Source organism: Ixodes scapularis, unplaced genomic scaffold, assembly GCF_016920785.2.
Source record: "Ixodes scapularis isolate PalLabHiFi unplaced genomic scaffold, ASM1692078v2 PGA_scaffold0__279_contigs__length_252992795, whole genome shotgun sequence".
Taxonomy (NCBI): Eukaryota; Metazoa; Arthropoda; class Arachnida; order Ixodida; family Ixodidae; genus Ixodes; species Ixodes scapularis.
The window spans coordinates 15,948,124-15,962,014 of record NW_024609835.1 but is presented as its reverse complement, the minus strand read 5'-3'; positions in this window follow the sequence as shown (position 1 = coordinate 15,962,014).

The following is a 13,891-nucleotide window of genomic DNA, read 5'->3' as shown; positions in this document are numbered from 1 at the left end:
TGTACGATCTGCTCCGGTCGGTCGGTTGTTTACGCGAGCTGCTACGGGCAGTGCGTGCGGTGCGTGCATTGAGCTTCGTACAAGGTTGCCTCGCATGGTTCAGGGCCAACGACGCGGCCATGAACCATACGCAGGGCCCACGACGCGGCGAGAGGCGGGACTGGGACGTGGCAAATTGCAAGCGCTGACATCTGAGATCCCGAAAGGAAGAACGAGAAAGAGCACGAAAGAAAATCCGAAGGAAGCAGACGCAGGTTTAGGCGTGTTCATTTTGCCGCAACTGATTGTTTACCTGTGTACTTTGCATTCCGCCGGTTATGTTCTAGTGCAATAATGCAAGAACAGACTAGGCAACGAGCGTGCAAGTGATGGCCTGTTACCTCTGTGTTTAGTAATGCCTTGCCAGCGATCTGAGCTCCGCCGCTGGCAATCCCTGCGTGCCCCGACGTTCATGGGGGGCGAACGCTGACCTATTCCAGTATAGGGTGAAGAATTGGGCGAGTTGCTTTTGCATATTAAATAATTGAAAACAGCGCGAATAAAGCGAAGGACAAGAGGAGACGTAGGCAGACAGAGCGCTTACTCTCAATCGAACTTTATTAGAAAGCAATAGATAAAGGATCGCCGTGAATAAATAGGACGCAGTTCTTATCACCTCGTCATGCACTATGACTGGCACACACGTGTTTCCAGGAACAACAGTTCTTTATCGAACCGAGCGATCGGGGGAACACTTAAACACACGTCATTTCCACATCGGGATATGTGGACGCCTCGACAATCTCCCTCGTTGTTTGCTGTCTATACCCCCCTCAGGATGACATGCACTCTTTGGTTTGGCGCTCGACGTGTGTCGGGTATTTCTTCTGCTGGTGGACTGCAACAGTAATGACTGGTTGTTACTAAAGTCCCTTGCTACTTCTTTACACAAGTAACGCCAACCAATACAAATGACAAAGCACATTCCGCTGGAACCAAATGGCGTCATATAGTTCACACTCCTGCTGTGCGCCGCCATTCAGTTCCTAAAACATGCACCGTCACGCAGTCGGCGCTTTAAAGAATGTCACTACTTGTATAGGAAGCTGTTATCTAGGAACTTTAATATTGACTGGTTGTCGTAGATTTAATTCACGTCGTCAAGTTCGAGCTCAGGTAATTTTAAGCAGAGGCCATTTTCAACGACCGTCTCCGCAGGTCACTCCAAAAATGCGACTCCATCTTCCGCTCGTCAATTAGGAGCGGGTGCCGAGGAGCGGTTTTATAGCGAAGCCGTTTATGGCTTAGGTTCCGTGGATTTTTCATGTGCGCAACCAAAAACTCCAAGCTCGGACCGCCGCACGCGCAGCACGCGCACGCCTTCCTAGTATAAAAGATTCGGTGTAAATAACCGAAATAAAGCGTTGACGAACGCGCGTGCAAGATGCCATTTGTTTTAGGTTTTTCTTTAGAACAGTTAATGAGACGCCGGCGCGTGCCTTTTGTCACGATGACCACCGATCAAGACAATAAATGTGTTCGTACCTTTGCTCAAAATTCAGTGTCACGTCTGTGTCGTCTGCTCAACAGGTTCACTGGTCTTCCACCTTCACTGAGTGAAATGGCTCATGATGCTTCTCCTTCCTCGCCAATTTTGGAAACCGATCCACATCTACCAATGGAATTCACCATAATAGCGGAAGTATTGAGTATAAAAAAATACAGGGCAGGGCGACGGACGTTTACTGAGGGTTCGGAAATTATAAATATTTGTGCGAAGATGATGCCTCAGATCTTCACAGACGACCAGAAAACATTTGGCTTCAAGTTTCATCTGATAATTTAAAAATGCGGAAATGTATGACAGGGCAATCACCGGGGATAAAAACAAACAAAGTGTTTACCACTTGGCCTTGAAATGAAACGCAAGAAAATAAAGTAGAAAGCACGACATTGACCTCAAAAGAAAAAAGCACGCATGCATCATCGCAGCTCAAACACCATGCTTTTGTGTTTCTATGATCATAACGGGATAGTTCGCTACATTTTCTTTTTCTAGGGAAGAACAAGTTGTTCATTAACATGATTACTTTAGATTGTTGCTATGATTACGGGAATCTGTTGAATGGAAAAGACCCAAACTCTGACTTGAGAAGTGATTTTTCTATCATGATAAGGCCCCTGCGTATGATGCGTTAAAATTTCGGGAGCTCCTGGGTAATAAATACAGTACAAAATAAATTGTATCACGAATGGCCTTGCAAGTGTTTTGCTACGTGAAACGTTCTTGGTTTAGCGCTAGCAACCTCCAGGCATTTCTTTTCGAGCTGTGCCTCCACGTGTCTCCACTCCTCTCCACCCCATTGACTTTCCCCGTCAGTCACGTGTCAAATTTACCGCTAAATTTAGGGGGTAAATTGAATTTAAGCATAGGTCCCGTGACGTCAATTTTCTCTCTAAATCGAGAGGGGAAACTGAAATTGAGTTTAGGACACGTGAGATCATGTCACGAGACGCCATATTTTCTGCTAAAATTTAGGGGGAAATTGAATTTATGTAAGGTTATGTGACATGAAGTCATGTGACATCATAATTCCCGCTAAATGTAGCGGGGAAACTAAATTGGTGTTGAGGTTACGTGACGTTCATTTTTCCGCTAAATCTATCCGGGAAACGGAAGTCGAGTGACGTCACATGCCACGGCTCCACGAGATGCGGCTTCACAAAATGCGGCTCCACGAAATCCGTAGCAACTAGCCAAAGATCGTTTTCCCGTTAATAAAACATCCGTTCTATTCACCTGACTTAGCGCTCGGCAAATTTAAGCTCTTCTCAAGACGAAAAAAAAAAAAAAGTGCCCTGAAAGGACTAATAGTTTCTGACATTCCTGACATCCAGCGCCACACAACAACGTTACTTAAGGTATTCTGGAGAATAAATTCCAAGAATGTCTCCCGTACTGCCACCACCGTCTGGCGATATGCATAGCTTCGCAAGAGGAGTTCTTTGAAGTTGACGTCAGGCCATTAGTGCATAGGTAAGCGATATTTGCTTTCATAGGGTCACTCCGGGAATGGAACTGTCGCAGGTCACATTTCCGGAGTTTTTGAGATCGGTGGAACTGAAACCCATCTTTTGTATAGAGCATCCGTGTGCACAATATTCACGCATTAACCTAATTAGATACTAATGGGAGTAATATTTTTTTCCTCTACTAGCAGGAAATATCTAAAACTTACGAGAAAAGTAGGTTGCCTTGAGAGACAGCTTGGCTTACCAGAAGACAGCCGCCACTCGGCGTCACTCTTTTTACAGGTGTGCTGTTTCGGGAAATAAAACCATATGACTATGCAAAGGAAAAAGAGAAAAGAACTGCCGTACACTGTATCCGTTTCTTTTGCTTTGGGGTTTCCACTTCTGCGATTTCGCAACACGCCAACATGAAGAATCAGGTAACTACCAGTCGTTATTCGTCCTCATTCCGTAAAAATTAGATATTTAAAATTCATCCTTCCTAATCTTTAAAAAAAAAAAAAAATCACCAGCACCAGTAGCGAATTGCGAGCAACACGTTGATGCCACCGCGCTACAACTGATAAGCTGGGGGAGGGGGGGGGGGAGCTTTATATGTCAAATTTAATACAAAAAAGCACTACCAGTGATTTTAGTCGGTCTGTTTGTTGGGGCAACTTCCAGAAAAGCGATCAGAATCAATGATAAACTCAAAAAATGTGGATGCAAGGTAGGTAGTTATTTTGATCACATTAATCCTCAATTACCACCTACCATCGTTCCATTAAAACAATTCACTTCTGTTTTCCAGAATTTGTCTAGTGCATTAGAGGCAGCCATTTGTTACGGGAGGGCGAACGCAGAACGACTTTACCCCAGCAGACTCTGGACGAAAATTCTCCGGAGCCCGCGGCCGAGTACTAGGCCGTTAAATTAAAATCTTATTGGTTTCGCCCCCCGACTCGCCTCGTCGACTTTCGCAACGCGTCTCCGAAAACTGTCGATCCTCCTTTCTTGTGCCGATTTGAAGATGACGGTGCGAACAATCAAAGAAATGGCCTCCGGATCCCATGGGAGACTCAAGCAATACCATCTAGAAGACAAGGCCTTTCGCCCATACAGTTGTTACAATAAACGCTAGAGGTTCAGGTGGCGCTAGTGTGTTGTTGCATTTTAAAGCAGACAGCAAGCAGTCTCAATTTCAATTCCGGTAATGCATTCCTATGGGAAAGCGCGAATGCGTTTTCCTCTTCACGCTCGATTATAAGAGCAAACATTGTTTAGTGTTGTGACAGAATAAAAAGTTTGGAACGTTTTACAATCGAATGTACAAAAATATCTGTCAGTGTGTTTTTCTTTAGAATTCATGGCGTCGAACACTGTATTGCGCTAAAATAGCCTTCAGATCTCTCCTCAAAACAAACTACTTCGTGGCTGCCCCGTTCGCTTCTATTGGGACTGACCGCTCATGCAAAGTATGACCTTTTTAAAAGGTTAAAACAGCGCAAACGACGAGGAACGAGAAGCAGAAGGACACATATACAGCTGGGAACGCAAGAGCCTGGACGACTTTAGAGCAGAGGCATGGGACTCGCTACCCAGCGAGAAAAGGCCCACGACGCTTGAGGACTCGACCCATCTCGGGGGACAGCAGCAGCACAAGAAAATAAATCATTGACTCCCTTATCCGCTAAATCGGGGGCTCTGAAATCCATCACTTCATCAAGATTTGCTCATGGTCCCTTACTCTTTCCCATCCATCCCCACAATTCTTTCCCTCTCGCCTCGGGAAATTAACCCACAGAAGAGTGAGCCTTTCCGTAAATCAATAGATGTTACTTTCTCCGAATGGTGAAGGTCGTATTTTGCTATAAATAAATTAACGTGAGTAGGGGCTCGAAGAAGCGTACCTATTTGCGCACATGATTCAAGGCCTTCCAAGGCGCGAGCGTACGTGCTTAAAGGCCGCGTGGGGCGCCACCACGCCTCCGCGAAGGCCCTAAACCAATAGTGTCCCTGCCAGGAGATGACCCAAGCCCGAGTGAAATTTTCGCCTTCTTTCCGTCCGTGTTCAGACACATTTATTTCCTTCCACCATCCTCCGGACTGAGGAGCAGCTGCGCGGGCGGAGCTTCGTCGTACACGTATAACCACTACCTCTCACCGTGCCTTATCTCCTCCTCAATCAGCTAACAGGTGGGGCACCCCGTTCTTATTATTATTTTGACGATCTATTATTAGCAACTGTAATTGCTATAGTAATATTCATTTTCACCTGGAACAGCCGTCGCTCCCTTTAGAAAAGCAAGTACCTCTCCACACATATGTCATTGGTTCTGCTCAAAATGCATTCGCGGTTCCTCGAAGCGCCGTACCATACGCAATTCTTGATCCTCGCTGAACAAAAATATGCGATATGCAATTTTGATCTGTCCTTCTAGAGCTCCCAACAACTGGCGCCGGGAAGCAATAAAAATATTCGAGCAGCATTACACTCATGGTACGCGGACACATGCCTGAACGAAGCACTTTCTCGCAGCCACCGCCGAAACTGCCAAGAAGCACTGTGGAGGAAATGCATTCCGATCAATAGCAGCGGGACAACGGCGAGAACCGCCCACGGGCGGGTTCGCGCAGCAAGCCTACATTGAGCGAGTCTCAAATACGTGTCGAAGCAGAGCGTGTGCTCTAAGGGAGCGGCAACTGCTACAGGCTGCAAGAGCACATACTAGACGTCTTTCGAAAAGAGGGAGCTGTGGTGCAGGAGGGATTTCTCACGCGATGTTTCGTCAAACTAAGTTAGTGTCAGCGCCTACTTTTTGAGAACTCAAGACGTGTTTACGGCAGACTGAAACGCATGTGCGAAGACCTTACGGCAAATCGCACGAAAATAGCTCCAGGCTATTTTCCTAAAAAAATAGAAGATACTAACTCTACGTAAATCGCATTTCGCTGAAAGGGTGTTTGAACCTTTTTATGCGAAATATATGTACCCACGCCCAGTACGTTTTTAAAACCAGTGGTGTGAAACCATCACCTCACGTTTCGATTTTCTTGCGATTTTGGCTCAGTGTTTCGACCATATGTTTTAGTCTTTTCAGAGCCCACCAGAACACTATCAAAACTTGCTGAATGTATGCTCCTCCGTAAGGAAATTTTATACAAAGCTGTAATCTCTTTTTGATTAGTTCAGTCACAAAAAAAAAAGTTGGCTGATATCGCGCGCCAATGATTATACGGTCTCAGTGGGAACCCCTGTACAATGGGTGGCATTGTGACTGCGCTTATACATGATTCACCTTTTTTACGCAATGGATTTATCAAAACGGCAGCCCTGCGCAGTCGCGTGGATCTTCGTTGGACTGAGACTGTCCTACACTTTAAAAAGAGCAACGTCGTATTATGCTTACTGCTTACGACAGATTACTTGGAACTCGCACTTATTTGGCCTACGAATGTCCTAATTTTCTTGCACGAAATTGTGAACGCCGTGATTGATTCACATTTGCTCTTTGGTGACTTTTTATATCGTGCTTTCCAAAAACGTGTGAGATATAATTTTTCCTTTTAATTGAAGAATATTGATGTTGAGACAAGGGTGCTTGGAGCTTCTTTTTAACCATAATAACCCAAATTGTATTCAGTTTCCTAGTCGTAACTTTTAGAAAGCGGTTGCTGGCACCTTCGAAATTCGTATGTGGCTTATTATTTCACACTATTTTCTATGCTGCCTTGGTGACTTAGGTTGAGTGAGATGCATGTGTTTTCATATGCGGATTACAATGCCATCTTTGTGAGGATAAAATAACACAAGAGAGACAGTGAGGCTTCTTAAGCTTTTTGGCAAACATAGTGGCACCTCGGTAAACTGGCAGAAATGTCTTTGTCTCCGGCATTGGAAAGGGGACTGAGCCCCCGCAATATTTGCAAATATTAACTGGGTAAACACACCTACACCGTAACAAGGTCTCCAGTTAGAAAATTATCGTCGTAGCGAGTCCTATCAAAAAATAGAGACTGTCGAGCTGCGCAACAAATCTGAAAGATGGAAGGACAGGAACTTGTGGATGTTTACACGTGCTACGGCGTGCAATTAGTTTCTTGTCATAAAATTGCGGTAGGCACTTCTATTGTTGCACCGCTCGCACGTTAGCGAACAGAAAATAAATAGAGTCTTAGCTCTTTTTGCTGGGGAATTGACCTGTGAATAAACTAGCTGAACGAATTTCTTTCGGCATGCCCGATCCCGTGGCTTGTAATCAGCTCATGTATTTCTTAGTCAGGTTGCGAACCGATTAAGGTTTGTGCGAAATGCAAATGCTGTTTTTCTCAGCACTATGTGTCAGCTGAGCTGAGACAGAGCTTTGCCTAAGTTTGTTGTTTCTTCCGCGTGTGCCCCAGCCAGGGTGCTAATGGCGAGAATTCACTCAGGCGACACAGGTTTTGACCACTCGTTTTCCTTTGGAATATTTAAGTGAAGTGTCACGGGAAATTTTGTATAGGGATCTTGCCGATGCTACTCTTCCTGTTCCCTTGTACAGATCGTTGTATTGTGCGGGCCCAGGTCAAAACGTTTTTCAGCGAATGAAGAGAATGGTAGCGCCTGCAAATGTAGAATCGTGTTTTTTTTTTTTTAATTGCATAACGGAGTGTTGCAGGTTAAGACAGGGTTGGATGAGAAGGGTATATTTGTAGCTTGGTGGTGAATGGTTTTTGTCTAAGAAGCCAGAGGCTGTAGAGCATATGTTTTGAAGTGCTGAGATGGGGCATATTTTTGGAGCACTCTCCAAAGTACGTTGAAGAAGAGGCTATGCCTTTGAACCCATACGGCATTCGGTACTTAGCCGTTGAAAATAACAACGATGTACCGTTCTACCCCGTTTTTCTTGTGGTGCTTAAAAGCATTCGGAAGTCGGGAATGGCCGTGAGGCATGCCAACATTGACGTCAGACAGGTTCGAGTACTTTTGAGAAATGACGCGGCAAATTATAGATGTTTGGAAAGCTCAAAGGGTGTGCTGATTGGGAATCTGTGCATGAAAAATGGCGCATTAGAAATCCTTTCAACCATGTCATGTTTGCTGCTATAGGCCCGACATGATTTTTATCACTTTTGTAGTCCTTTCTCTTTTTGCTTGTCAATTCTAAGCAAAAAGAAGCCTCGGTGAATTTGAGTGGAGTGCCGGCTTACGGATCCCCAAGTGGAGGGTTCGAATCCCTGCCTAGATGCCCGCAATATGACGGAGCCATATTGCAGAGAAGGTGCCGTCTAACAGAGCGTTCGGTTTCTCGTTAAAGGATCGCCAGGTGGTCGAAATCAATCCACAGTTTTCCGCTGGGCCGTGTTAAATACCCTTCATTAGTTTCACTCGTAAAACCCTCAAATTTGACTTTTAAATAGGTTCTATTTATTTGACCCAGTCTTGTTTTTTTTTTTCTTTTAGTGCTTAACTTTGTATAATATGCACGCTACTAAGGCCAAGAGTTGTTTCTGCTCAGAATAAAAAAAAAAAAAACTACAACAGCAACACACTAATAAAGCATGCACCCCTGTTCTGGCTAGGAAGGTTTCTTTATTGGAGATTTTTATTGATCTCAATGCTCATTCAGAACTTTTATTCTATCGATTGTGATGAGGGGCCCAAAAGGAAAAAAAAAGCTGCAGCTGAACTGATTAAATGTTGATTCGTGTTCCGAGTGCGCCGCGATGCAGTTCACACCCTGCGATGTCTGAGGCAGTAGCATTGTAATCTACCCATTCTAGGTTAGAAATCTCAGAAAATGTTTTCTCTCACTCACGAAGGTGTGTCCCTCCGGGAACCACAGTCTTCACGTGCTCATTTGATCTTTTTGATCAACTAGTTTAGAACGGATAATATCGTTAGCGTTTATCGTTACAAAAATTTACACTCGTTGTAGACTTGACTACTAAAATCTGAGGCACTATCTTATTAAGAATTAAGCAAAATCCAGAATCCAGAATAAAATACAAAAAAGACTCTCAAAATAGTTTTTGATGACGCTTTTTCGTATTACAAAAGTATTCCGGCGTCAAAAAGTAAGCTCAAGTATCAACCAAACCCAATAAAAAATTCTAACCAACCAACGAAACAAAAACAATGAAGTTTATTCGACCCATTGTAGCTGGTTCCATTTTTTGCCTGGTAATTTGATTCCTTGCTGTACAGGATGGAATTACACGGTCTGTGAAAGTAAAAAAAAAATGGAGCTTTAGCGCGCGCAGGGAAAAAATAAAACGAGCCACGGCTATTCTTGGTCGTAGCGTAAACACACTCATTCTCCAGTCCGCCTTAAAGGGGCCCACCAACAGTTTTTTGATCGGTTTGAAGTTCGCGCTTAAACGGAGCTCCATGAAAGCAGGAACACCGAGGAGAAAAAAATGTTACATAAATTCGCAATATTTTGTGAGTTATTAACAATTTAAATATTGCAGAAAACAACTTTAAATAAGCAAAACATTGCGCTTCATGACGTAAAATGAAACAGTTTGGCGATTGGAGCAAAGCGGTTGGCCAATTGGACGCGAGTTTGGTTGATAGCCTGTCGGCCCGGTCGGCTCGTCGGCCATTAGGCCTAGCTGCAACCATCGTAGCGTTGGGATCGGGTTGACATCATCGATGAATTTAGCGGGCTTATCAGATTTTGAGTGCGGATCTGGGCGTCGCGCCGTACGAGGACACTTCACGCAAGCGCCGCGTCTCTGCCTCAGTCCGCTTCGACAGCCGCGGAAGACTCGTCTCCCGCAACCCCGCCACCGGAGCCACCTCGGCCAGTAGGAGGTACTAACTGGTGAGCGGCACCCTTGGGTACCATATAAGCTGGGTCCCGTCGCCGCACTTCACTCGAACAGTGAAAAGTCTGTCACAGCACTAAAAGAAAATAAGGGTTCCCCTCGCTCCTCTTACTGCTTTTAGTTGACCGGGACCGGGGGCGCACAAGGAAAAATACGATGCGCGCTGTCTGCTCGGATCACTTGTTGTCTGCTCGCGATGGTACGTCGCGGACGCCGCTGGGAGGCGCGCATGGCGCTCTGACGACGTACGAGGCGTTGTTTTCGCCCTTTTTGAACTTTACTTTGCAACTTTATTAGCTCTATAAAAATGACTTGTTAGAGAAATAATGACGGTTAACGTGTGATATGCTTTATTTCGCTTCAAAATTCCTGGGACGGCTCTCGCCAATCACGAAACCCAGAGAATGTGACGTATAGTGAAAGGGAGCGCCGTTATGCGCGCGCATTCGGCACCTCACGGCGCCACCGTCGGAGGAGGTGTTTCCGAGTTGTCAAATTAAAATACGATGCGCTAATATTTTCAAACTCTTTCGTTGTCCACTGGGTTTCCGGGACCACTAGCGTGTAGAAACCGCAAAAAAAAGTCGACGCTCAAATACTGTTGGAGGGCCCCTTTAACGCTTCACGTTCCAAACGCAGCTGTTTTGACACGGTGTTTGTTTGGTCAAGACCGGGAGCGAGCTACCGGCTTTTGCTGCCTTACAGAGAGGCACATACATTTTCTTTTTCTTCCTTGAAATTTGAAGAAGTTTTGTAAGTAGGTTGCAGGGGGCCAAAGAAGTGCAGCCCTTCCTGCCTCTCCGTGTCGATTTATTTTTTACTAAACGCGTCATCTGCGGGAGGCACGATACAAAAGTTGCGCCTTCACGTGCCATTAAAACCGACGCGCTCGACTGTATATACCAGAACGTGGAGCTCCCAAGGGGCAGCAAATTATGCGGCTGATCCGGGTTGCATCCATCGGTTACCCTGTAGTCACTACGTAGGGTGACCACAATCCACAGAGTAAAAAACGGGACATCGGGGAGGGGTGTGGAACGGAAGTGGGTAGCAGAGCCGAAAAAAAAAATGAAAGCCGTTTACAACTCCCAGTAACGCCGAATTAGAGCGCAGCTCATGAGAAGGAGGAGGGAAGGGTACTGAGGGGAGGGTACAGACTTATAATAATGCCTTTATTTTTTTCATCACATGATGAAGGGTAGGCCGGGGAAAAAAGCTGTGAAAACAGCTTGACGGGTCCCCGACCTCCTACAGTGGCAGAAACATAACAGCTCAAACAAACAAACAAAAGCAAAGACAAAAAAAAAAATAGCTGTTACAAAAAGAGCCCCGGCATGACAGATTGTCACAGAAACCGTTACACTGTGCGGTTATTGTACATAGTAATTTCGAAGCTCATTCATAGAAAGCGAGTCCAGTGGAAAGTCACGACTAATAAAGCTGTTAAGTAAATGTGGTAAAGTATATTTTAACATTTGCAGGCCATAGTTAGTTCTATGAGGTACCATCCTCCAATATTCAGCGTGCCGTGTAGGATAGGTTACAACATTTCTAGTTAACCTCGCGAGAGTCGTCAGGAATTGTGAGTTTTGTTTTTTATCTCTTTTAAAACCAGCGGTCAACCTGTAACTGTACAAGTTATGTATGGTTATGACAGAGTATTTTTTGAACAAACCAGCAGTATGAAAGTCATGTGGGGCGTTGCAGATAATTCTAACCATTTTCTTTTGAAGCAGGAATATCTTTTCTAGGTTTCCAGCTGTGGTCGTGCCCCAGATAAGGTGGCAATAGCTGAGATAAGAGAAAAAAAAAGAGTTGTAAATAATCAGTTTGGCGGAAGTTGGTAAGATAGAGCGGTTGCGGTTTGCTAATCCAACAATTCTAGATAATTTAGATATTACATATTGTACATGGTTATCCCATGAAATGCTCTCAGAAAAGATGACTCCAAGTGTCTTAAAGCTATTAACGATTTCAATGGGCATTGTGTTTAAGATGAGGCTATTAGCGCATGATAAAACCTTACTTTTCGGACGAAAAAGAATGGCTTTCGTTTTATTTGTGTTTATTTGCAATGAATTTGCCTGTGCCCAAGACTCCAGTTTTGATAACGTTATATTTGCATGGGCTATCAGTAAATTTGGCTCGTCAGCGGAAAAAAATATGCTAGTATCGTCCGCATAAATGACTAGTTTAACCGTTTGATCTATGTTCACTATATCGTTTACATATATATTAAATAGAAAGGACCTAGAATGCTTCCTTGAGGGACACCTGACGTGATAGTTCTCGTTGCAGATGAATGGCCGTTTAGGTATACGTACTGTTGTCGGTGTTTAAGGTAAGAGTTCAGAAGCATTAACGGGCCGCCTCGAAAACCATAATGTTCGAGTTTCTGTAAGAGTATTTTATGATTTAGGCTATCGAAAGCTTTAGTGAAATCGATGAAAACACCAAGTACTAGTTTTCTATTTTCGAATTGCTCTAGAATATGTTCTTTTTGTGCTAGGAGGGCCGCTTCGGTTGAAAGATTTTTTCTAAAGCCAAATTGAGCCGAATTTAATAAACCACACCTGTCAGAAAATTGGCCAAACCGGTGATGTAGCACTTTCTCAAGAACCTTTGAAAAGACTGGGAGTATCGAAATAGGGCGGTAGTTTCCTACGTCATCTTTCGCACCCTTCTTATGCAGCACTAACACTTTGGCCAATTGCATCCCTTTAGGAAAAACACTCGTAGCAATAGCAACATTAAAAATATGCGTTAGCAAAGGAGCAATAAGATCTATAACATACTTCACCGGGCGAATCTGAATATTGTCGGCGTCAGTGGAACCACTATTTTTTAATAGCATTGTTATAGAGATTACTTCCATCGGAACAACTGGGTCCAAAAAGATGGAGTTAACATTGCTTTGATCAATGTGTCTGTATGCATTAGGGTTGGTTGGAGTGTTGCCAAATTTAATAAAGAATTCATTAAACACATCTGCCAAGAGGCCTCCCGTTAATTTTTCTCCATTTAAAGTCAACTCGTCAACAGAACCTGATGAGCAATTACGATGTAGCAACATGTTTAGGTTTTTCCACATGATATCCGAACGCCCCTTGGATGACTTAAACAATGCATTGTAATAGCGCGTCCTCGCACGACGTAATTCTTTTGTCAAATTGTTGCGGTACGCTTTAAATATCCGAAGCTTTTCCGGCTCTCTTGTTCTTAAAAACCGCTTATATAATAAATCCTTGTGGTTAATTTGACATAAAAGATCTTTTGTTACCCACGGTTTTCGCGCATTTTTTGATTCCTTCAAAAGTTTAGACGGAAAGTGAGAATCATATATATGTTTGAATTCCTTCATGAACGCGTCATAAGCATCGTCAGCTTCATTTTTAAGGTACACCGCACTCCAATCGGCATTCGAAATGCACTGACGGAAAGCATCTAGCTTGTCTAAGGTTATAGGTTGAAAATATACTTCGCAATTGTTTTTAGCATTTTTTCGTAAAGTTGTAAATTTAAATTTTTTCGTAAAGTACTCCCTCACTTTTTCCAGAAATTTTGTAATTGCCTCGTTACTTTTTTTCGAAAGTAATTTATAACGTAATTTCGTTACAAAATATTGGTAACAGATTACTGTAATTACTCATTACTTTTTAAAAATATGAGCATAATGCAGTGATTGGAGCAATTCGAGCAAAAAACATTCAGCAGCATAAAGGGAGCAAGTTCAACAAAATAGAAAACATCAGGAAGGGGAGAATAGCGAAAAAGAAAACACGAGTTCTTGTATGACCGGTCACTAGAGCAATACCACGTAGAACACAAGGCCTGCGCGTCTCCTCCTCTAAACGTCATCACTAGTAGATCCCCTCAGCGCCTCCTAGGTAGTCCGGATGAGCACCATCGTCTGCTTCATCGCCTGCTTCAGTGGTCGTGCTCAGAACGAGCTCACATTGCTAAGACCGGCAGTCTTGATGGTGTCGCAGGCACGTTGCAAAAAAACTGTGGTAGCTCGTTATCAGCTCGCGCGAAGCAGCCGCGCACGCAGCTGTGGTCGCCAGTAGATGCCGGCGTATTTCCTCCG